Raw genomic sequence first — 25,269 nt, 5'->3', positions numbered from 1 at the left:
CACTTCGTCCCTTTCGGGGATCCCTATAAGACGAATATTGGTTTTCTTCAAATTATCCGAGAGCTCTCTGAGAGAGTGGTCTGTTTTTGCTCTCCATTTCTCTTCTTCTTTGAGGGTTTGGGAACATTTGAAAGCTTTGTCTTCAATGTCAGAAATCCTTTCTTCTGCTTGCTCCATTCTGTTACTGAGGGATTCTACTGTGTTTCTCAGATCTTTGAGGGATGCAACTTCTTGTCTCAATGTGTCAAAATCTTTGGTCATTTGGTCTTTGAATCCGTTGAATTCTTGAGATAACTTTTGAATTCTAATTCGATCTTATTTGCTATCCAGATCCTGAATTCAATTTCTGACATCTCAGCTATTTGTCTGTGCATGGGGTCTTGTGCTGTTTCTGCCCCATTGATCCTTGGGGGAGTTGATCTACTCTGATTATTCATATTGCCAGAGTTTTTCTGTTGATTTCACCTCATGATTGTTTTTCACCATTGCCTCTGGCTGTCTCAGAGTTGGAGAGGTATCTCTGCAAGATTAGACCCCAGTGGGATCACTCTATTGTTGCTGGCTCTTTGTAGGGAGTGACCCTGTGTAGTTCCTCTGGGGCTGCTCTAGCTAGGGAGTTCTGGTTGTGGAAGCAGCTCCAGTTTGTGACACACCCGTATCCAGCAACAGGGCTGGGGGTGGTGCGCACGGTTCTGGGAGTGCCAGGCGCCCAGTGACTTTGGCACAGAGAGCCCAAGGCTCTAGCAGTCTCTGGCCAGGAGAAGAGCTCTGCGTAGAGGCAGGGAGGGCTCCAAAGGGCACGCAGCTACCAGAGTCCCTGTCCAGATGAACAGGCTAGTGTGGAAGCTGGGAGGACACAGGAGGGAGGACACAGGGTTGCGTGGCTCCCGCAGTTCCTGGTCAGGGAATGTGGAGGCCCGGTAGGTGCGGGTCACTGGTCGGGAGTCGCTGCACAGCTCTTATGGAGGTCTGGGCGCCGCCAAGCCCAGGAGTTTGAGGTTGCTATGAGCTGTGACGTCACGGCACTCTACCCAGGGCAACAGCCCAAGGCTCCAGTGTGCCAAAACCGTCTCACTCTGCCCTTAAGGATTAAGGCTGTAAGGCAGCTCAGTCCCCGCCTTTAGGCTGCTCAGTCAGTAGGTTACTTTGACCCACCCAATCCTTGCTCTGAGACCCTGAGGGCGGAGCTTGCTGGGACAGTTCTTTCACAATGGCTTCCTGTGCCCAGCTCAGTGGCTCAGTCTGGAGCCCCAGACAATGCCCAAAGTTCTCCACACTCCTGCTCAAGCTCTCCCCAAGGCAGTTCGACTGAGTGCCAAGTCCAAGAACACGAAACAGTTCACAGGTAAGGCCTTTCCAGTTTGCAGTCTCACTGCTGCTTGTACTTACGGTTGCCGGCGTGATTAGGTCTATCAAACACATGCAACCACTTGCCAGTTTTCCACTGTTTTTATCCTCCTCTTGGGGTCCAGAAGTCCCTTGCTGGCTCCCTGTATCCTCAAAGGGATGATTATAGGCAGATCCCACCGGCCAGAGATGCCTGGAGTCTTGTCTCCCCAGACTCACTGTTCCCAGTTGCAGGGAAGCTGTTACTCGGCCGCCATCTTTAATCTCTCCCTCTCTGCTTACACTTTTGTTTGCTTACTTATCTCTCTCCTCCATGATGGAAGCTTCTTGAGGTCAGGAACCTTATCTTCATTGCTCAGTGTTCCATTCCGTCATCTAGATCAGTGGTTCTCAACCTACCTAATGCCACGACACTTTCATGCAGTTCCTCATGTTGTAGTGACCCCCAATCATGAAATTACTTTTGCAAAATAATTGTATGGTTGGAGGTCACCACAACATGAGGAACTGTATGTACTAAAGGGTCGCAGACTTAGAAAGGATGAGAACCACTGATCTAGATGAATACCTCATACATAGTAAGTAGGTTCTTAAAAAATAGTTGTTCAGGGAATGAGTGCTCAGGATCATCACTGTCCAACAGAAATATGATGTGCACCACAAAAGTGAGCCACATGGGCTCGGCGCCTATAGCTCAAGCCGCTAAGGTGCCAGCCACATACACCAGAGTTGGCAGGCTCGAATTCAGCCTGGGCCTTCCAAAACAACAGTGATAACTACAACCAAAAAATAGCTGGGTGTTGTGGCAGGTGCCTATAATCACAGCTACTTGGGAGGCTGAGGCAAGAGAATCCCTTAAGCCCAAGAGTTGGAGGTTGCTGTGAGCTGTGATGTCATGGCACTCTACCCAGGGCGACAGCTTGAGACTCTGTCTCAAAAAAAAAAAAAAAAAGTGAGCCACATGGACAATTTTAAATTTTCTTGTAGCTTCATTAAAAAGGTAAAAAGAAACAAGTTAAATTAATTTTAATACTATTCAGTACAGTACATCCAAAAGATAATCATTTTAAAGAGACTTATTCAGAAGAAACTTTCCATTCTTTTCTCCATTCTAAGCGTTCAAAATCCTGTGTGTGTTCAACACAGCACATCTCAGTTCAAACTAGTCACAGTTTCAAGTGTTCAGCCGTCACATGTGTCTAGTGTCTTCTGTCTTTGACATCATAGCTCTAGACTTACTCCTCCCATACTGACCCAGCTTCAGTGGTGCTGTCTACTACTGTATATCATAGGTATGATACTTAAATCATTGGTCAATTTATTTAATCAACAAACATCCTTAGAGAGTCTGCCATGTTTCCAGCATTGTTCTGAAAAGGGGGAAACAAATATGAATTACAAATTGCCTGAGAAAACCACAGTCTTATGTGAGAGAAAAACAAGTAGCAATTACCACATAATGCAAGAAAAGACACACATACAAATTGCCACAGGAACCAGCCAGTTTGGTCTGCAGGAACCAAGAAAAGCTTCAAGGGAAAACGAGGCTTTAGACGAGCCTTGAAGAACAACTGGAGCTGTGTCTTTCAACCTTTTATATCTCATGGCACACTTGAACCCATAGTTTAAACTTCCATGGCACACTTAAATTATGTTGATCAAAAAAAGAACTAAAGAAAAAAAGAATATACTTACTGGGCAGTGCCTGTGGCTCAAAGGAGTAGGGCGTTGGCCCCATATGCTGGAGGTGGCGGGTTCAAATCCAGCCCTGGCCAAAAACAGCAAAAAAAAAAAAAAGAATATACTTACTGTGGTTTGAACTTCTTTTGAAAATAATTTAATTAATAATTTAAAAATTTTCGCAGCACACTGGTTAAAAATTACTAAACTAGAAGCTGGCTAAGAAGACAAGGAAGAGGTGGAATGTTCTAGACAGGAATATGTGAGAGAACGCGTCACTCTATGAACTACAAACCGTTTGCTCTGGTTGGAAATACAAGGAGGCTGTGCCCGAGGGGGACTGGCAGGAGGTGAAGATGGAAGGTGGTGGGGGCTCGGTCTCACAGAATCTGAAGTGCAGGGAGCCATTTGTGATTTTTAAGTGGGAGGAGAAGTTGACTTGATCAGAGTAGCATCTTTGAACCTCTGGCAAGTAAAATGGACCGTGGTTTACAAAGAATAGAGAAAGAAGGCAGGAAGAACAATTAGGAGGCTGCTACAGTTGTCCTGGCAAGAGATGATGGTACCTGAACCAAAGAGATGGCAATGAGAAGGAAGAGGAGGAGAAAAGATGTGAAAGATCGGGACAGGAATTGGAGATGATTGGGAGAAGGCACTAGATATGAGTTTGGTTGGAGACATGTTGGGTTTTCAGCACCCATGGAGCTCCCAAGAGAAGCCATTCCACAGGCAATTGGGGATGTTTGTCTGTGACACCAAGAGAAGCACAGGCTACAGATATTTTTGGGGTATCCACATAGGAATGGGGCTTAAAATAAGGAAATGAATGTCCCATGAAGAAGGTAGGTCAATGGACAGAAGCCACTTGAGAGGAGTTGGTGAGCCTTGCCCCCAGCAAAACAGCCTTGGGAATATGAACTCAGAGGCAGAAACATCCAACCTCTCAATGCTGAAGCTGCCCCCTCAGAGCCTGCAAGGGATCATGGCAGAGCTTTGAGGTATTGTAATATACCATTGGTGATTGTGTAATTTATGTTGCAAACAGTTTCTCTTAATTCTCAAAATATGAGACCTTTCCTGGCTTTGGGGCTTGATCCTAAACCCACACACATAATCCCATTTTGGAGCAGTATGCTGTAGATTAAAAAATAATTCCATTGACATAATCTCTTGTAATCCTCACAATACTCTGAGAATATAGAATCATTTATGAATGAAGAAACTGGGGCTCAAACAAGTTAGATGACTTGTCCACATTCAGAGAGTGAGGAAGACAAAGGGCAAACTGAGCTCATGTCCTTTGACTTTACGTTGCTATACTCATGGTGCCACCACCGAACAGCAGCAAAGGACCATGCCCAGCACCTTAGAAAACAGTAAATGGACACAGCCCACACTTGGTCATTTGACGCTTTGCTCAGGAGGCGAAGGTCTGGAGTTTTGCTCAGTGTAGACCAAAACTTATTAAGTTTGAAAAAGGGTGGAATATATCTTTTTAAAAAGACATTCAGACAATAAAATTGTTTTTTGATTTTTGTTTGTTGGGTTTTTTAGGAACATCAAACTTGCAAGCCCTAAGGCCTGATGTTACAACAAAGCATCAGATCTGACTCCAGGCCTCCTAGGAGCAAAACCGGGCTGTATCCCGCCCTGTTACCTGATGAGAAAGACATAGTTTCTCACAGTGTAGATTCAAAATAATTGACTATTCTGAAATTAGATTGAAGATTTCCCTCACCATGACTATTTCTGTCACAGAGGGAAGTGAAAGCAGAACCCCAAGGAGTGGTCACATGGGAAGAAGGAACCATAATAGAAAGTGGCTGGGCCTGGTAATGATCTTCTGAAGAGCAAAGCGGAAGCACCCCCCATGCCTTGGCCACCAGCTCCAGGACTGGCACTCACTTTCCCTGTTCACATGCTCCAGTTTCCCACTCTATCCTTTTGCTGAAAGTGAGGTTGTGTTCCTGTGAAAGGCTACACACTCCAGATGAATGCAAGAGGCAGTGAAGTAGACTGGTCTTTGGGGTGTTCAGGGACAGATCAAACGACCTGAGAGTGACCAGGATGAGCATGGTGTGCTTAATGGGTAGGTCACTAGGGTCCTGTCTGGGGAAGGGACCAGGGAGGAGCCAACACTTCCCCACACACACACAAAAAAAAGCTACTGAAAAACTCTCAGCACATGAGTCTCCCCAACTCTCAAGCACCCTGACTATGGCTAAAGTTATTAACATGGATTTGGAGGGGCTACAGTGGGGAAAGATGGCTGTGTGTCCAGCCCCTTTTACAGTGCCAGCATACAGCAGATGCTGCATTAATGTAAACTGAAGAGGGGAAGGAGAGAGAAAAAAAGGTATTGGGGGAATAAAGGAGTTGTGTAGAAGAAAGAGTGATTAAAAACTGAATTGAAAGGAGAAGTAAAGGCAGCATGAAAAAATGTTTTCAAAGGTCCTGTGCGGTTACGAGAGGAGGTCTACAATTTTGTCCTGGGTTTCCTAGCAACCAAAGCAAGGAAGGAAACATAATCAGTTATAGTATTCACAGTGTCCATAAGATAAAAACAGATCTGTTGCTCAGAAAAACTCTTCCCTGGCTCCTCTTAAAGGGAACATAGTGTTATATAGTTTGTCCTCAGCAACATTCCCGCAATAAATATAGAATCAAATTCTGAACAGTTGTCTCTGGGAACGTCCTCAATGCAGGTGACTATCAGCTTATTGCCAAGTGCCATTCAGTGCAATCAAGTGATCAAAACAATTTCCTACAGATAAGCAAGGCTCTGCACGTTTGGCTTAGTTCAGTGATACATTTTATAATATCTGGCCCACACTGTGATCACTTCCAGTCCAAGCCCAGGGCAAATATTACCAAGTGATCGCTGAACTTTTTCCCATTAAGATTGGACATCACGGGAGGCGCCTGTGGCTCAGTGAGTAGGGCGCCGGCCCCATATGCCAAGGGTGGCAGGTTCAAACCCAGCCCCGGCCAAACTGCAACCATCAAATAGCCGGGCGTTGTGGCAGGCGCCTGTAGTCCCAGCTGCTCGGGAGGCTGAGGCAAGAGAATCGCGTAAGCCCAAGAGTTAAGAGGTTGCTGTGAGCCGTGTGATGCCACGGCACTCTACCTGAGGGCGGTACAGTGAGACTCGGTCTCTACAAAAAAAAAAAAAAAGATTGGACATCACCCCATAAACCTTCCCAACAATACTCATTAATAGGTTTCTTCTCACCTGCCAACTTGAATTGATCTGCCAGCTTTGATCAAAGGGAATATCCATCAAGCAATGCTCTAGGATATCATTTTATATTACTAAGTTTGAATACAAATGAGGTAATATGGAGTTTGAAGTAATAGTGGCTGGCAAAACAGAAGAAATATTCTATGTTGATAAATAAGGATAAAACATTATGGTTTGATAAGCAAAGAAATAAAGGATAATTTGACATGAAAAAGGTGAGCTGGGACAAGGACTAAATCAAAACTTTTGTATTTCAAACACTCACATTCACACACACACACACACACACACTTGCTATGTTTCCCACTCTGGCCTTGAAATCCTGAGCTCATGTGATACTCTCACCTCAGCTGAGTAGCCACCAAGGGACTCTAAGCCCAGCTCTGTGAAAAAACTGAAGCAAGAGGATTGCTTGAGCCCAAGAGTTGGAAGTTGCTGTGAGCTAGGACGCCACAGCACTCTACCTAGGGCGATAGCTTAACATTCTGTTTCAAAAAAAAAAACTAAAAGAGCTGTAACAATTAGTTTTTTGGTGCATAATATTAAATATTTCCATAGTCACAAAATTGAATATGCTATTTAAAAGTTTTCAACTTTTGAAATTATAGGCAAAACATAGAAAACTTAATTAGAATTACTAAATAAAATGTAAATATCATGAACCTTTAGTATTGTAAGAATAGTAGCTGATAAAAACTCGGAGTGGGGGGGACAGGCAGAAAAGGTGCTTCAAATCCTTTTTGTTTAAGAAATAAAACTGAGGCTTGGCGCCTACAGCTCAAGCAGCTAAGACACCAGCCATATACACCAGAGCTGGTGGGTTCGAATCCAGCCTGGGCCTGCCAAACAACGACACTTACAACTAAAAAAAGCCAGGTGTTGTGGCAGGCACCTGTAGTCACAGCTATTTGGGAGGCTGAGGCAAGAGAATCACTTAAGCCCAGCAGTTGGATGTTACTGTGAGCTGTGATGCCACAGCACTCTACCCAAAGGAACAGCTTGAGTCTCTGTCACAAAAAAAAAAAAGAAAGAAAGAAAGAAAACTGAAATCCCCTTCCCAGTCCTCTCCCTCTGTCTCTAGAAGCAATCACTATGCTGAAATCGGAGCACCTGTACTCCACCTTTATATACATTTACCATATACATAAACAATATATGGGGGAGTTAATTTAAAAGTTTACATAAATAATATCCTTACAGTCCATTCTCTCTTAATGTTTGAGTTTTTAAATACACTGATTTCTATACACTTGTTCATTCATTTTCACTGTTATTCTGTTGCATGACCAAACAGCAACTTAGGGTTTTTTATTATTATTATTATTATTATTTTCTTGTTAAATCATAGCTGTGTACATTTGTGCAATCAAGGCGTACAATGTGCTGGTTTCATATACAATCTGAAATATTCTCATCAAACTGTTCAACGTAGCATTCATGAAATTTTCTTAGTTATTGTACGTAGACATTTGTATTCTGCAACCTGCATTCTAAGATGCACCCTAGGTGTGGCCCCACCCATTACCCTCCCTCCCTTGGCCCTTTCCCCATATTCTTGTGCTATAGTTGGGTTATAGCCTTCATATGAAAGCTATAAATTAGCTTCATAGTAGGGCTGAGTACATTGGATATTTTTTCTTCCATTCTTGAGATACTTTGCTAAGAAGAATATGTTCCAGCTCCAACCATATAAGCATGAAAGAGTTAAAGTCTCCATCTTTCTTTAAGGCTGCATAATATTCCATGGTACACATGTACCACAATTTGCTAGTCCATTCGTGGGTCAATGGGCACTTGGGCTTCTTCCATGACTTAGCAATTATGATTTGGGCTGCAATAAACATTCTGGTACAGATGTCTTTGTTATATTGTGATTTTTGGTCTTCTGGTTATATACTTAGTAAATGAATTATAGGATCGAATGGCAGGTCTATTTTTAGATCTCTAAGTATTCTCCAAACATCCTTCCAAAAGGAACGTATTAGTGTGCATTCCCACCAGCAGTGTAGAAGTGTGCCCTTTTCTCCACATTCACGCCAACGTCTCTGGTTTTGGGATTTTGTTATGTGGGCTACTGGGGCTACTCTTACTGGGGTTAGGTGACATCTCGAAGTAGTTTTGATTTGCATTTCTCTGATGATTAAGGATGATGAGCTTTTTTTCATGTGTCTGTAGATTGTGCGTCTGGAACTTTAGAGAAGTTTCTCTTCAAGTCCTTTGCCCACCCTGAGATGGGATCGCTTGTTCTTTTCTTGCTAATACCTTTGAGTTCTCTGTGGATTCTGGTTATTAGACCTTTACCAGAGGTATAACCTGCAAATATTTTCTCCCATTGTGAGGGTTGTCTGCTTGCTTTCTCACTGTGTTCTTGGCTGTGCAGAAGCTTTTTGTTTGATCAGGTCCCAGTAATGTATTTTTGATACTGCTTCACAATTGCCTGGGGAGTCCTCCTCATAAAATATTCACCAAGGCCGATTCCTTCAAGAGTTTTCCCTGCACTTTCTTCAAGTATTTTTATAGTTTCATGTCTTAAGTTTAAATCTTTTATCCACTGAGAGTCTATCTTAGTTAATGGTGAAAGGTGTGGGTCCAGTTTCAGTCTTTTACAGATCACCAGCCAGTTTACCCAGCACCATTTGTTAAATAGGGAATCTTTTCTCCACTGAATGTTTTTAATTGGCTTGTCAAAGATCAAATAATGGTAAGTAGCTGGATTCATCTCTTGGTTCTCTATTCTGTTCCAGACATTTACTTCTCTGTTTTTGTGCCAGTACCATGCTGTTTTGATCACTATCGTTTTATAGTACAGTCTCAGGTCTGGTAGCATGATTCCTCCTGCTGTGTTTTTATTGCTCAGTAATGTTTTGGCTATTCGAGGTTTTTTCTGATTCCATATAAAACAAAGTATTATTTGTTCAAGATCTTTAAAGTATGACAATGGAGCTTTAATAGGGATTGCATTAAAATTATATATTGCTTTGGACAGTATGGACATTTTAACAATGTTGATTCTTCCCAGCCATGAGCATGGTATGTCTTTTAACATCTTCAGCTATTTCTTTTCTTAAAGTTTCATAGTTCTCTTTGTGAGATCTTTCACGTCCTTTGTTAGGTATACTCCCAAATATTTCATCTTCTTTGGCACTACTGTGAAAGGAATAGAGTCCTTGACTGTTTTTTCGGTATATATAAGGCTGTTTGTTGGTATATATAAAGGCTACAAATTTATGGGTGTTGATTTTGTAGCCTGAGACATTGCTGTATTCCTTGATCACTTCTAAAAGTTTTGAAGTAGAATCCCTAGTGTTTTCCACATACACAATCATGTCATCTGTGAAGATGAAAGTTTGATCTCTTCTGACCCTATACGGATACCCTTGATCGCCTTTTCTTCCCTAATTGCAATGGCTAAAACTTCCATTACAATGTTAAAGAGCAATGGAGACAATGGGCAACCTTGCCTGGTTCCTGATCTAAGTGGAAATGATTTCAATTTAACTCCATTCAATACGATATTGGCTGTGGGTTTGCTGTAGATGGCCTCTATCAGTTTAAGAAATGTCCCTTCTATACCAATTTTCTTAAGTGTTCTGATCATGAAGGGATGCTGTATATTATCAAAAGCTTTTTCTGCATCAATTGAGAGAAACATATTGTCTTTATTTTTTAGTTTGTTTGTGTGCTGAATTACATTTATAGATTTACTTATATTGAACCAGCCTTGAGAGCCTGGGATAAATCCCACTTGGTCATGGGATATAATTTTTTTGATGTGTTGTTGGATTCTGTTTGTTAGGATCTTATTGAGTGATTTTGCATCAATATTCATTAGTGATATTGGTCTATAATTTTATTTTCTTGTTGGGTCTTTCCCTGGTTTGGGGATCAAGGTGATGTTTGCTTCATAGAATGTGTTGGGTGGTATTCCTTCTTTTTCTATATTTTGGAAGAGGTTTAGTAATATAGGTAAGCTAGAAGAGGATGGTTATTGACTTTTAATCTCCTAAAACAAAATAACTTTCAACCCAGGTTCCTGTACCCAGCTAAACTGAGTTTCATTTATGATGGAGAAATTAAATACTTTAATGACATTCACATGTTGAAGAAATTTGCCACAACTAAACCAGCTCTCCAGGATATTCTCAGACCTATCCTCCATAAAGACCAGCATAATCCTCCACCACAAAAATAAACCCACCCAGAAAATTTTGATCAAATTCCAACTTCCACAGTCGCAAAAGGATTAAAAATGTCCACCGGACTCTCGAAAGGCTTATCAATATTCTCAATTAATGTGAATGGTTTAAACTGTCCTCTAAAGAGGCACAAGTTGGCTGACTGGATACAAAAACTCAAGCCAGATATCTGCTGCATACAATAATCGCATCTTACATTAAAAGACAAATATAGACTCAAGGTGAAGGGATGGTCATCTATACTCCAGGCAAGTGGAAAGCAGAAAAAAGCAGGTGTTGCAATCCTATTCGCAGATGCAATAGGCTTTAAACCAACCAAAATAAGGAAGGATAAGGATGGACACTTCATATTTGTTAAAGGTAATACTCAATATGATGAGATTTCAATTATTAATATTTATGCGCCTAACCAGAACACACCTCTGTTCATAAGAGAAACTCTAACAGACATGAGTAATTTGATTTCCTCCAGTTCCATAGTAGTTGGAGATTTTAACACCCCTTTAGCAGTGCTGGATAAATCCTCCAAAAGGAAGCTAAGCAAGGAAATCTTAGATTTAAACTTAACCATTCAACATCTGGACTTAACAGACATCTACAGAACATTTCATCCCAACAAAACTGAATACACATTATTCTCATCAGCCCACAAAACATACTCCAAAATTGACCACATCCTGGGCCACAAATCTAACCTCAGCAAATTTAAAAAATAGAAATTATTCCTTGCATCTTCTCAGACCATCATGGAATAAAAGTTGAACTCAATAACAACAGGAATGTGTATACCCATACAAGAACATGGAAGCTAGGATAACGCCAGGCATCCAGCGAGTAGGATGCACTGCAACTGGAGCTGATATTGAGCTTAAGAAGAAAGTATAAAAGAGTTTGGAAAGAACTGTTCCCCAGAACTCAGCATTTTACGCCTTGAGGCACCTCAGTTCTTGCCCGCTTTTAAAGGATTCCTTCCTCTATATTTTTGGTATGGCTGATCCTTGGCAGGAATGCTTGGATTATGCTGTAACCCTAGCAAGACAAGCTGGAGAGGTGGTTTGTGAAGCTATAAAAAAATGAAAAGAATGTTATGCTAAAAAGTTCTCCAGCTGATTTGGTTACTGTTACTGACCAAAAAGTTGAAAAGGTGCTTATTTCGTCCATAAAGGAAAAGTATCCTTCTCACAGTTTCATTGGTGAGGAGTCTGTGGCAGCTGTGGAAAAATGTGTCTTAACTGACAACCCCACGTGGATCATTGACCCTATTGATGGAATAACCAACTTTGTACATAGATTTCCTTTTGTAGTTGTTTCGATTGGCTTTGTTGTAAATAAAAAGATAGAATTTAGAGTTGTGTACAGTTGTGTGGAAGATAAGATGTACACTGCCAGGAAAGAAAAAGGTGCCTTTTGTAATGGTCAAAAACTACAGGTTTCAAAACAAGAAGATATTACCAAATCACTCTTGGTGACTGAGTTGGGCTCTTGCAGAACACCAGAGACTGTCAGAATTATTCTTTCTAATATGGAAAGGCTGTTTTGCATTCCTGTTCATGGGATCCGGAGTGTTGGAACAGCAGCTGTCAATATGTGCCTTGTGGCAACTGGAGGAGCCGATGCATACTTTGAAATGGGAATTCACTGCTGGGATGTTGCAGGAGCTGGAATTATTGTTACTGAAGCTGGCAGAGTGCTACTGGATGTTACAGGTGGACCATTTGATTTGATGTCATGAAGGGTAATTGCTGCAAGTAGTAGAACATTAGCAGAAAGGACAGCCAAAGAAATTCAGGTTGTACCTTTACGACGAGATGATGAAGAATAATGACAACAGCCTCACGTTCAGTCACAGTTGCTTTCCCCACACTGCTGACTTGCTGATGGGTATCTTTTTCAGATGTATGATACGCTTGGTTTAAATTGTCTTTGTCAAGATTAAAAAATTGGAACACAGTCCATGTTTACTAAGACTATGTTTGTAAGAAGAGATATAATATTTGTTTCATTGTTTTAAAAAATTCTGCATATGAGAATGTACTTTAGGAAAAATGCATAGGAAGTACAGTTCCTCAGATAAGGAGGACACCAACTGAAAAAATCAATTAGCAATTTTGCATTTCTGAGTCCTTGTGGTCCCCTGGAATTTTGACTTATGATATTTGTATACATACACACAGATACTCAGAAAGTTACCTTTTTGGAAAAAATATTTCTTTTTAGTTTTAAAAGCTATGTTTATTTAAATCTTTAAGGATATAATGAGTACTTCCTAGACCTTAATTTTTCTCTTTGCAGAGAACCTTACTTATTTTATTCATCAGTGTCTACATAGCACCTAGTATAGTACCTATGAAATAGAAGGCACTCTACAGACATTGTAAGGATGAATAATTTGAAGGAAACATTTCTTAGTTATAATAGATACATAAAGTAATAAGCTCCCACTATTCTGTATTTTTGCTTTAGGTTTTGAAGTAAAAAGTGTCTAGTTCTCTTTCTAACATTACACATTACCTTACTATACTACAAGATAGCATTGCCTGGCCAAACCTGGTAGTTCACACCTATAGTTCCCGCCCTTTGGTAGGCCCAGGCAGAAAGATTGCTTGAAGCTAGGAGTTCAAGACCAGCCTGAAAAACATGGTGAGACCCTATCCCTACAAAAAATAGAAAATTTAACCAGGTATGGTGGCACATCCCTGTGATCACTACTCCAGAGGCTGAATCGGGAGGATCACTTGAGCCTCAAGAGTTTGAGGTTGCAGTGAGCTATGATGATGTGACACCTGTGCTCTCTAACCTGGGCAGCAGAGCAAAGCCATGTCTCAAATACCATTGTTTATCATTTCTTCAATGAATGCATTTTCCAACCACTTTTTCATTGTGTTTGGATTTGCTTTAAAGTCCCTGATGTGCAACAGAATAAAACTCTTTCCAAAAAGCACTCTCCTCAGGTATCCGATATAATTAGATAGAGTATGACATTTTACTCAATTCAACATTCACGTCTTAAAGATGTTTACACTAATTTATTCATGCTGGCAAATATACTGTGCTGTTGATATTGAACTACTTGTTTCTTCCAGACTCCTTGTTTAACTTCACTACTAGGTTCCAATCAGCCTTTAAATGGTCTTCAATAGTCTTTGGCCTACTAGACTCAAAAAGAAAATTGCACTGGTTATAGGTATTTTTAAAGGATGAATTTATTGTTTAGCCTTGTTCCTTATCATGTGAAATTGACATGACAATTTAATTTTATTATAAGTTTATGTGAGGCCTGTGTTTGATAAAATGAAAAGTGCTTCTATAAACTTCAAGCAAGGTAGAGAGTTATTGTTGTGTACATGTAGCAGAATGTTAAGTGTACATGATGGTAAGGTTTGAATACTATAATTACTGTATTGGGATGGTTGCATCTGATACTTGTATTATTCTATGATAGGTTGTTTTTTACAATTAAATTTATTTTAATTAAGACAACCATAAATAAAATTTTAAATAAAAAAAAGAACATGGAAGTTAAATAACCTTATGCTGAAGGATAGATGGGTTATAGACGAGATTAAGAAGGTAATCACCAAATTTTTGGAACAAAACAACAATCAAGACACAAATTATCAGAACCTCTGGGATACTACAAAGGCAGTCCTAAGAGGGAAATTTATAGCACTGCAAGCCTTCCTCAAGAGAACAGAGAGAGAGGAACTTAATAACTTAATGGGACATCTCAAGCAACTGGAGAAGGAAGAACATTCCAACCCCAAACGCAGCAAAAGAAAAGAAATAACCAAAATCAGAGCAGAATTAAATGAAATTGAAAACAAAAGAATTATACAACAGATCAATAAATCCAAAAGTTGGTTTTTTGAAAAGGTCAATAAAACAGATAAACCTTTGGCCAACCTAACCAGGAAAAAAAGAGTAAAATCTCTAATTTCATCAATCAGAAATGGTAAAGATGAAATAACAACAGACCCCTCAGAAATTAAAAAAATCCTTAATGAATATTACAAGAAACTTTACTCTCAGAAATATGAAACTCTGAAGGAAATAGACCAATATTTGGAAGCACGCCACCTACCAAGACTTAGCCAGAACGAAGTGGAAATGTTGAACAGGCCTATATCAAGTTCTGAAATAGCATCAACTATACAAAATCTCCCTAAAAAGAAAAGCCCAGAACCAGATGGCTTTATGTCAGAATTCTACCAAACCTTTAAAGAAGAACTAGTACCTATATTACTAAGCCTCTTCTGGCAACTTAGTTTTCATTCACCCACAGACAGACCTCTGAGTTGTTTTTAATTTTTCACTACCACGTGTTAGTTGTCCTTCTGTCCTCATGTGCATGTTCAGGAGTTCCTCCAAGGCAGCAATGTCTCAAAGCACAATGGCCAGGTGCAGGGTGTGTGTGTGTTGTTGGAATCTATTTCTAGCCCACTAGGCCAAGGCCAGCTCCAGCCAGTTCCTCTGCTGACCTGGTGAGCTTTGAAACCAAAGAAGCCTGAGGAGTCACTTCACTCAGCTATAATCAAGATTTTGGTGCACCCGAGAACTACTTAGGAAACTTGTTAAAAATGTAGTCTCCCGGATATTCTGATTTGTTAGCTCTAGGGCAAAGCCCAAGAATCCGAATCCTTAACAGATTTCCCAGAGCTGATACCAGTTATCTCCAGTCTGCACTCTGAGGAATGGTGTCCTTATGCACAGCTGTACACAACGTCTTTAAACCCAAATCAGACACAAGCTAAAGGTGCAATTTATTGCTAGAAGAATCAGATGGGTTTAAGTTTTCATTTCTCCTAGAATATGCTGGTTGTGGAAATTTAAATCTCGAGTAATGGTCCAAAATGGCTGTAATTTTTTTTTTTTTTTTTGAGACATTCCTACTCTGTCACCCTTGGTAGAGTGCCATGAGTCATAGCTCACAGCAACCTCAGCCTCTTGGGCTAAGCAATTGTCCTGCCTCAGCTTCTCGAGTAGCTGGGACTATAGGCACCCACACAAAATCTGGCTAGTTTTTCTATTTTTAGTAGAGACCGGATCTTGCTCTTTCTTGCTCAGGCTGGTTCTGAACTCTTGAGCTCAAGCAATCCACCCACCCCGGCCTCCCAGAGTGCCAGGATTACACGCTTGAGACACCTTGCCTGCTGAAAATGGCGGTAATTTTACAAGCAAGAGTTTTTCCCCTGCTCTGAGCCCAGGCCAAACATACCAGCTTTGTTCTGTCTCCCTGTGTGCAGGGAAATTTTTTGCCAGTTCATCATTTTATCATGGGTATGCGTCACTTTTAAAAGCCCTAGCTCCCTGCAAAGATGTCAGTTTCGATTTTCTGCATCCAGCAAATTCAAAGCCTGGTCACCTAAACTGGTGTACACATAAAAACTGAGTTTCCACGTTACTGAACCAGCAACCTCCCTAGAGCTATACCATGTTGTTCGTAGAGCCAGGCCCTACAGTTTAGTTTTTCTTAGTCTAGGGATTTCACTTACTTTCTTGGAGGCTCAGCTGTGTGTTTGAGAGATTTGTTCTATTTTACCAGAATTTTTAATGTGCTTAGTAGTTTTCTCATATTATCTAGCACAGATAGGGTGAGACTTTAACTTGAAAAATTAACCAGGTTTGGCAGCTTATACCTAGATCCTAGCATTTTGGGAGATTGAGATGAAAGATCACTTGAGGCCAGGAGTTCAATACCAGCCTGGGCAACATAGCAAGACCCCCATCACCATGAAAAAATTTTTAAACTTAGCCAGGCATGGTAGTGCACACCTGTAGTCCCAGCTACTCAGGAGAGTAAAGCAGAAGGATCTTTTGAGCCCAAGAATTTGAAGTTACAGTGAGCTATGGTGATGCCACTGCCCTCCAGCCTGGGCAACAGAGGGAGACCCTGTCTCTAAAATAAATAAATAAATAAAAATTAAACTAGCAAGTGAGAGGGACAAAAAAAAGGGGGGGGGCATTTTTAGAAATTCAAGGTCTCAAAAAAGCTAACTCCTAAAAGTCTTTTCACAGAAAGCTACTGCAGAATCTACCCTATCAAAACAAAGGGGTACACAATGCAGAGAAAGGCATGAGATTGAGGAAACAGGAATGAGGCTAAGGGATCCCTGGGCTGATGGGGTGACAGCTGGCCTGGAGGACAGGAGAGGAGCTGTCTCTGGAAAGAGATGAAATTTTTAGGTTACCTAGTGTGTTTCAAGATAGTAAGAGAAGAAAAAGTCTGTCATCAGAGAATCTGAGGCTGAAGTGGTGAGAAGAAGTAAGAAAACAGCCTCATATTCTATCATAGCAAGTGAATAGATAACATCTAAACCTGAAAAAATTGAGAAATACCAGTGTAAACATGTTATTTAGAAATACTGAGGCTGGGTGGTACCTGTGGTTCAAGGAGTAGGGCACCGCCCAATATACCAGAGGTGGTGGGTACAAACCCGGCCACGGCCCTAAACTGCAAAAAAAAAAAAAAAAGAAGAAGAAGAAAGAAACAAATACTGGGGCAAAAGCAGCCATTGAAAGATATTCCTTTTCAGAATAGAAATCAGGGGTAGTAAAGGTGGGGGAAAGAATTCCTATTTTCATTACAAGCCTTGTCATCTATTATTATTTTTATTAAAAACACACATAACTGGGTAGCGCCTGTGGCTCAAAGGAGTAGGGCGCTGGCCCCATATGCCGGAGGTGGCGGGTTCAAACCCAGCCCTGGCCAAAAACTGCAAAACACACACACACACACACACATAACTTTGGGTGGTGCCTGTGGGTCAGTGAGTAGGGCTCTGGCCCCATACACCGAGGGTAGTGGGTTTGAACCCAGCCTCAGCCAAACTGCAACAAAAAAATAGCTGGGTGTCATGGCGGGCACCTATAGTCCCAGCTACTTGGGAGGCTGAGGCAAGAGAAACACCTAAGCCCAGGAGCTGGAGTTTGCTGTGAGCTGTGATGCCATGGCACTATACCAAGGGTGACAAAGTGAGACTCAGTCTCTAAAAAAAAAAAAAAAGAAAAATCTTAAAAAAAGAAAATACAAAAAACAAACAAAAAAACCACACACATAACTTTGACAAGTAAATAAATGAAATGAGCAGGTGGCATAATGCAACATCAGCCCCTGTGTGTTTGAACTTGGCAGCAAGATCATGAAGAGGGTGGCTGTGCACAAATAGTCAAGGGATTAGTAAGTAGTGTTTCCAAAGGCATCTCTTTATCTTTTCATGTTCAAATCACCCTCTTTGAAATACTTATCACATCTTCATTTTTGTTACTTTGCTCTTCATTTGTTAATTGGTTTTATAATCAAATTCTTATTTTTATAAATAAGCCATTGCCCAATATCACTTTAAACTGCAGGAAATTCCACACTCCAACAGTCCAGGAGCAGCTTAGAAAGAAGCCTTTGACTCAGTGGTCAAGACAGACAAACTCTGGGGCTGACGCAGTGGGGACCTGCTCATTAGTGAAAGTTTTGGAGCATGGATGACTTCTGCTACTTTCTGTAAACTCTAACTGTGGGATCTTGAATAATGAAACTCGGACAATACAAATTCTGTGTATGGTAATATTGAGTGTCACATTCACTCCTCACACACTGGTGTGGAGAAAATGGCCCAAAGTCAGGAACTAGAAAGAAGTGAGAAAACAGAAGATGGGGACCAAATAAACTATACATTTCATAACCAGCCTCAAAGTACAGGAGAGTTAACTGAATCCCTACACGGTCACATTTAAAACTCAATCATTTATTCAATACATGTTTATGTGCTGCGTGTGTGCAATACACTACATACTGTACTAGGCACCATGGTAATAAAAATGGGAAGAGCGAATAAGCGCCAAGCTGCCCACAATCTACAGGGGATGTGTAAACAAATTAAACCAGCAAAACACAATAGTAGATAGTACACGGTGGCTCACACCTGTAATCGCGGCATTCTAGGAGGCCAAAGCAGATGGATTTCTTGAGGCCTGGAGTTTGAGACCTGCCTGAGCAAGAGCAAGACCCCATCTCCACAAAAAGATAGAAAAATTAGCGAGGCATTATATGGCACACAATGGCTGTAGTCCCAGCTACTCAGGAGGAGGTGGTTGCAGTGAACTGTGATGACACCACTGCACTCCAGCCCAAGTGACAGAGGGAGATCCCATTTTAAAACAAACAAAAAACCACAACAGTGAAAGTATGAAAAAGGTTCAAAGTGCATGGGAGACTGTAGGGGACTGTGTATTTTTCTTTACCCATCACTAGGATTATAATCGAGGCACCTATAATAAAAGATAGATTCATAAGAGAAAAGCATACAAATTTAATATAAATTTCACATGACACGGGGGGCCTTTGGAAATGAAAGCTCAGTGAAACAAGGAAGTGGGTATTTTTGTGCTAAGTCTGATAAAGAAGTGGGTAGTTGGGGGGAAGTAGGATTGGACTGAGGGGGTGTGGTCTAATGGTAACAAACTGGGGCAACTCAGCAAGGCCTTACTCAGACTCTTCCTGGTGTGTGTGCCTTCAAGGGCTAAAATGTTCCTCTTGTTCCCTCCCTCTGGGCAGTGGGAGGCTAGCTCTGGCTTGAGGAAATCATGTCCTGAGTCAGGGGACAAGGGCCAGGGGAAAGTGAGAGAGGCCTTCTGGCTTCTGCTGCTTTCTCTAGTGCCGACTTGCCATATTGGGGGCAACGTGCCCTAAACCCCATCAAGAGGGAGTGATTAATTCAGCCAGGAACTCAAGCAGGAAGAGAATGTGACTCCTGAAGAACCAGGGCAAAGAGGGCTTTTGATGAAGGAGGTACCAAGGACAGGTGGAATGGCATGGCTGCGCTCTCATACCCCAGTCTAGGTATCTCCAGCCAGTGCCTGGGGAGGAAAAGGATGGCGACCTTAAGCAGAAAAGTGACGAGCTCAGCTTGGTCATTTTAGTAGCTCAGTCTGGAGGGTGTGCGGGAATGAAGTGAGGGGAACTAAACAGGCAGCAGAGATGAGAAGAGCAGTTGTCTAAGCTAAAAAAGAAGTTGCAGAGCTTGGTTCTTAAGCCAGGGCAGCTACAGTGAAAGTAGCAAGGTGAAACTAAAAAGGAAATCGATTCTACAGAGTTTGGTGATTACACGGATGTGAGTGGTAGGAACCAGAGATTTTAGGGATGACACCTAGCTGGGAGAAGGAAAGAGAACAGGAATTAAGGGGACTCAGATATACAGAGATATATTGAGACCTATTGCAGTTTTTTCTCTGAGGCCTGGAGCTTGTTTCTGCCTAAGTAAAATCAGGTTTTATAAACTGGGAATGACAGGAGAAAAAACTGTCGGGTAGTGGCTGTAAAATAAAAGTCTGCTACATGCTTGACACATTACATTCAGAATTATCTCTTGATCCTCAAAGATCTCTTCAAGGGACTGTTTCAATTGGGATCTCTGGGTTGCAAGCAGCAGCATGCACAGCTCTGTAGACCTCTGGAAATGTGAAGTGATCCTGGAGAAAGGAGTCTCCCCTTTAGCTGCAGTGGTTCAAGGACATCACTAAGGACGCCCTCATGTCTTTATGTCTTCCTAATCCCCATCCTCATCTTGCTGGTTTTTTACCTTTAAGTTTCTTAACATGAGGCTTTTTCTTCTCTGGGCTTTTATATTAACATTTAACTGGACTACAGAAATCTTTCTGAAACCCTATTTCCAGTCTCTTCCATTTCCTTGGCCATGATTGGTTATGTATTCAGTTCAGAACCAATCTGAATTAGGGATGGGCTCCGGCCAAGTCACTTTTTCTAAGGCCTGGCGACAGGAAGAGAGGCTGAAGCAGAGGCTTTGAGGAAATCATTTCAGTTATGAGAACAGTTATATATTTGTGCTTATCAGGAAAAGGAACCTGTAGAGACCAAAGACATTAAAGTAACCAGAAAGAAAATGGACAGATAGTTTAGCAAGACAGAAAGGGATGAATTCAAGAGCAGAAGAAGAAAAATTAGCCTTGAAAAGGAGGGGGATGACTGAGGCTGGAGGGAAAGGGATTGCCAGACCTACTTACAGCTGGGCTGATTTCGTTTCTGTTGGCTGGGAAATAATTAAAGACGGGCTAAGTTAAAAAAAAAATGTGTTCACATAATCAGTCTGGTCTATATTTACTTCACTGTAACCAGAGAGGCAACATATTCTAGTGAAGGGGACTCTGAAACCCAATCTACTGCCTTGAATTTCTTTTCTGGCCATGACACGTATTTTCGTGGAAGGTCATATTTATATCACTGCAGCAGAAACACAGCAACTGTGCTCAGTGCTCATGTTCTGAGTCTTTTTCAGGCTTATGAAAAAGACTCAGAACATGTAGGAAACCTGCCCTGGGAACCCTAATATAATTTTTATTACAACAATAGGCTTGATAATGTGGTAAAAACTGAATTGATTTTATTTATATTTGACTACATCAAAACAATATGTAAAACAGCTAATAAGGCCGCCGGCCGCGCTACAGCCAGGGCGGGGAGTTGGGCGCCCGCGCGGGCCTGGGCGCCGGGGGAGGCTAGCTGGTGAGCGCGGAGCAGCCCCGCGCTGTCGCCCCAGTCCCTGCCCACCCCGCGCCCCGCCTGCCGCTCTACCCGCGCGGCTAGAGCCGTCCGGTGAGCGCTGGAGCGGGCGGGGAGGCCGGGGCGGTCGCGACTCCCGGCAGGATTCAGAAGGAACTGGCAGACATCACTTTAGACGCCCTACCTAACTGCAGTGCTGGTCCCAAAGGCGATAACATCTATGAATGGAGATCAACCATTCTAGGGCCTCCAGGATCTGTGTATGAGGGCCGTGTATTCTTCCTTGATATTACTTTTACACCAGAATATCCCTTCAAGGCTCCAAAGGTTACATTTCGGACAAGAATCCATCACTGTAATATAAACAGTCAAGGTGTTATTTGCTTGGACATATTGAAAGATAATTGGAGTCCAGCACTAACCATTTCTGAAGTTCCCCTTTCTATCTGCTCACTTCTTACAGATTGTAACCCTGCTGACCCGTTGGTGGGAAGTATTGCCACTCAGTATATGACCAACAGAGCAGAACATGACAGGATGGCCAGACAGTGGACCAAGAGATATGCTACATAAATTGGGTTTTCACAATTCTTAAGATTATTTGTCTGTCACAGAAGAAAACTGCTTATGATTTTGAAGGGGTGGGGGAGGGTAGGAGTTGGTAAAGAGTAGGGTATTTCTATAACAGATATTATTCAGTCTTACTTCCTAAGATTTGGTTGTTAACTTAAGGTATCTTACTACAGTAGACAGAATTGGTAATAGCAACTTTTAAAACTGTCATTAGTTCTGCAATATTAGCTGAAATGTAGTACAGAAAAGAATGTACATTTAGATACTTGGGTTCAGTTGCTTGTAGTCTGTAAATTTAAAACAGCTTAATTTTGTACAGGTTACACACACGGCCATTTCTGTAAAGTCCCTCTAAGACTACATACTTTTTTTCTTTCTTTTTTTTTTTTTTTAAGGAATTTGTTTTCCCTTCTTGGAAGGGAACATTGATATTTAACAATTTTTAGAGATTGTCATCTCATATATATAAAATGGACATGTGGCTATAAGACAACATTTAGGAAATGAGTAGTTAATGTATTTTATTTTATATGCCAATCTACTTTATTGTTGAAAGATTAAAAATTGAATCAGGATTTGTGGAAACCTGTAGTGAAATACCTTAAGCTGTTAATTGTAACGTGTGGAATAGGAATTGCTCAGTGGACTACTTTAGTCTACATTTGTTACTGTGCTAATAAACAAACAAAAACAGCTAATAACAAAAGTATAACCGGACAGTTAAAGTAGATTTAAAAGGAAAAAAATCACAACTAGGACACTAATTTAAACAATAGCAATTACAGAAGTATAAATTTGAAAAATGAAGCACTATGTGTTAAATAATCAAAAGTGAAGTCAAATTACTAAATCCATGTAGGGTTGTAGGGTAGACTTTAGGAAAATAGTAATACAGAAACCGCCTATCAGTATTTAATTGGTTCAGTTCTTTGAGTTACTGCTAATAGTTATTGAGCATTGAGTCTACACCAAGCACCATTCTAACAAGTTTTCATCTAATTTTCTTCAACCTTCTGAGGTAACTCATGCTACCATTATCATCCTCATTTCCCAAATAGGGAAACCAGGGCACAGAAACGTTAAAAACTGACCAAGATCATATAGCAAATAAATTGCCCAACTGCAACCTTCAAGGTAGACTGACTTAAAAACCCTTGCTCTTAACTAATACTCTATACCAGCAATAATCAAACTAGTCTCAGGCCTCCTTAACTTGGTCTCAGGATCCATTTACATTCTTGAAAATTATTGAGGCTTTAATGATAAATCACTCAACAAACTAGGAGTAAAAGGAAACATCACACTCAATGGTGAAAGACTAAAACCTTTTCTCATAAGATCAGATGTAAGACAAAGAATATGTATTTTGTTTTTCTGTCTTGCAGAAGGGAACATTGATGAGATGCCCACTTCCATCACTGCTGATCAACACTGCACTAGAACTCCCAACCAGAGCAATGACGCAAGAAAAAGAAGAAATGCATCCAAATTGGAAAGGAGGAAGCAAAATTATCTCTATTAACATATAGCATGACCCTCTATATAGAAAATCCCAAAAAACACACAAAAATATCTATTAGAGTTAGTTAATGGATTCAGTGAAGTCAGAGGATACAAGATCAGCACCCATAAATCTATTGTATTTCTATATACTAGCAATACACAATCTGAAAATAAAATTTTTTTTTTAAATTTCATTTATACTGGCGGCGCCTGTGGCTCAGTGAGTGGGGCGCCGGCCCCATATGCCGAGGGTGGCGGGTTCAAGCCCAGCCCCGGCCAAACTGCAACAAAAAATAGCCGGGTGTTGTGGTGGGCGCCTGTAGTCCCAGCTGCTCTGGAGGCTGAGGCAAGAGAATCGCGTAAGCCCGAGAGTTAGAGGTTGCTGTGAGCCATGTGACGCCACGGTACTCTACCCAAGGGCGGTACAGTGAGGCTCTGTCTCTACAAAAAAAAAAAAAAAAAAAAATTCATTTATACTAACATTAGAAAGAATACAATTAGCCAAGAAGGTGCAAAACTTACATACTGAAAACTATAAAATATTGATAAAAAAAACAATGGTCTGAATACATCGAAAGACACCCTAGGTTCATAGATTAGAAGACTTGATTCTATTAATATGACACGGCTATTTGATATGATCTACAAATTTAATGTAATCCCTGTGCAAATACTAACAACCTTCTTTGGGAGCAGAAATTGAAAAACAAACATTAAAATTGATAAGGAATTGCAAGGATCCTTGTTCAACTGAAACAATCTTGAAGAAAGAAAAATAAAGTTGGAGGACTCACATATGCCCATTTCAAAACTACGAAAGTATAAAAATCAAGCCAGTGTATTACTGGCATAAGGACAGACATAAAGATTGGAAGTCCAGAAACAAACCCAAACATCTGTGGTCAACTGGTTTTCAACAAGTGTGCCAAGATCATTCAACAGGGGACTGAATAGTCTTTTCAACAAATAATACTGGGATGACTCGATAGCTACATGCAAAAGAATGAAAGTGGGCCTCTGCTCCGTATCATGTACACGATTTAACACAAATGGATCATAGACCTTACAATAGTTGTAAGTGCTTCAACTATTAAACTCTAAAAAGGAAGCATAGGGGTAAATTGTCTTGACTTTGGACTTGGCAAGGATTCCTAGAAAAGAGGCTGAAAGCACAAGCAACAAAAGAAAAACTAGATCAATGGGCTTTATCAAAATGAAGAACTTTGTGCCTCAGGAGACACTACCAAGAAAGTAAGATGACAATGTACAGAATGGGAGAAAACCTTCGCAAATTATGTATCTAATAAAGTTCCGGTGTCCATAATAGATAACAAACATTTACAGTTCAACCATAAAAAGACAACCCAACATAAGAATGGGCCAAGAACTTGAACAGACATTTTGATATACAAATCCCCAATAAGCACATAAAAAGATACTTGAAATCACTAATAATTAGGAAAATACAAACCAAATCCACAAGTAAGATGCCCACTGCACACCCACTAGGATGGCCACAATAAAAAAATAGAAACTAAAAAGTGTTGGTGAGGATGTGGAGAAACTGGAACCCTCCAGCCTTGCTTATGAGAAGGTAAAATGATGCAGCTGTTGTGGAAATCAGTTTGGCCATTCCTCAAAACTGTAAACATAGAATTACTATATGACCCAGCAATTCCACTCTTCAGTTTATACTCAAATGAAAACATCATTCAAACAAATGTGTACTTGCATGTGAATGCATACAGTATCTACTATCGCAATAGCCAAAAGGTAGAGATAACTCAAATGCCCATCCACCGAAGAATGGACAAATACGGCATATCAGACAATGGAATAATATTCAGCCATAAGAAGAATGAAGTACTGATACCTGCTACAATGTGGGAGACCCAGAAACATGCTGTGGGTGCCAAAGCCCAGGCTTCATCTCCGTATCATACACACATGGCAGAGTTCCACTTGTACCTCCCAAATCTATTAAGATAAAAAACCGGGGGAGAAATTCGCTTCATGAAAGAAGCCAGACATGAAACATCATGTATTGCGTAATTCCATTTACATGAAAATCCCAATATAAGTAAACCCTAGAAACAGAAGCCAATGAGTGGTTGACAGGGGCTGAGGACCAAGTACAGGGGTGACTGCTCAATCCCTCTGAGGTGATGAAAATGTCTGAGACTAGGCAGAGGTGATGGTTCACAATACTGGTATGCCCA

At 40.9% G+C, this 25,269-nt stretch overlaps 1 pseudogene across 1 annotated transcript; it reads left to right on the top strand.

The window, feature by feature from the left end:
* Window positions 1–11,451: 11,451 nt before the first annotated feature.
* Window positions 11,452–12,286, top strand: LOC128587316 (inositol monophosphatase 1-like; annotated as a pseudogene). Its single transcript, XR_008380571.1, has one exon. The product of XR_008380571.1 is annotated as an inositol monophosphatase 1-like (transcript).
* Window positions 12,287–25,269: the final 12,983 nt, after the last annotated feature.

The sequence above is a fragment of the Nycticebus coucang genome, chromosome 6 (genome assembly GCF_027406575.1).
Source record: "Nycticebus coucang isolate mNycCou1 chromosome 6, mNycCou1.pri, whole genome shotgun sequence".
NCBI classification, from domain to species: domain Eukaryota; kingdom Metazoa; phylum Chordata; class Mammalia; order Primates; family Lorisidae; genus Nycticebus; species Nycticebus coucang.
This window is presented reverse-complemented; position numbering and strand designations above follow the sequence as displayed.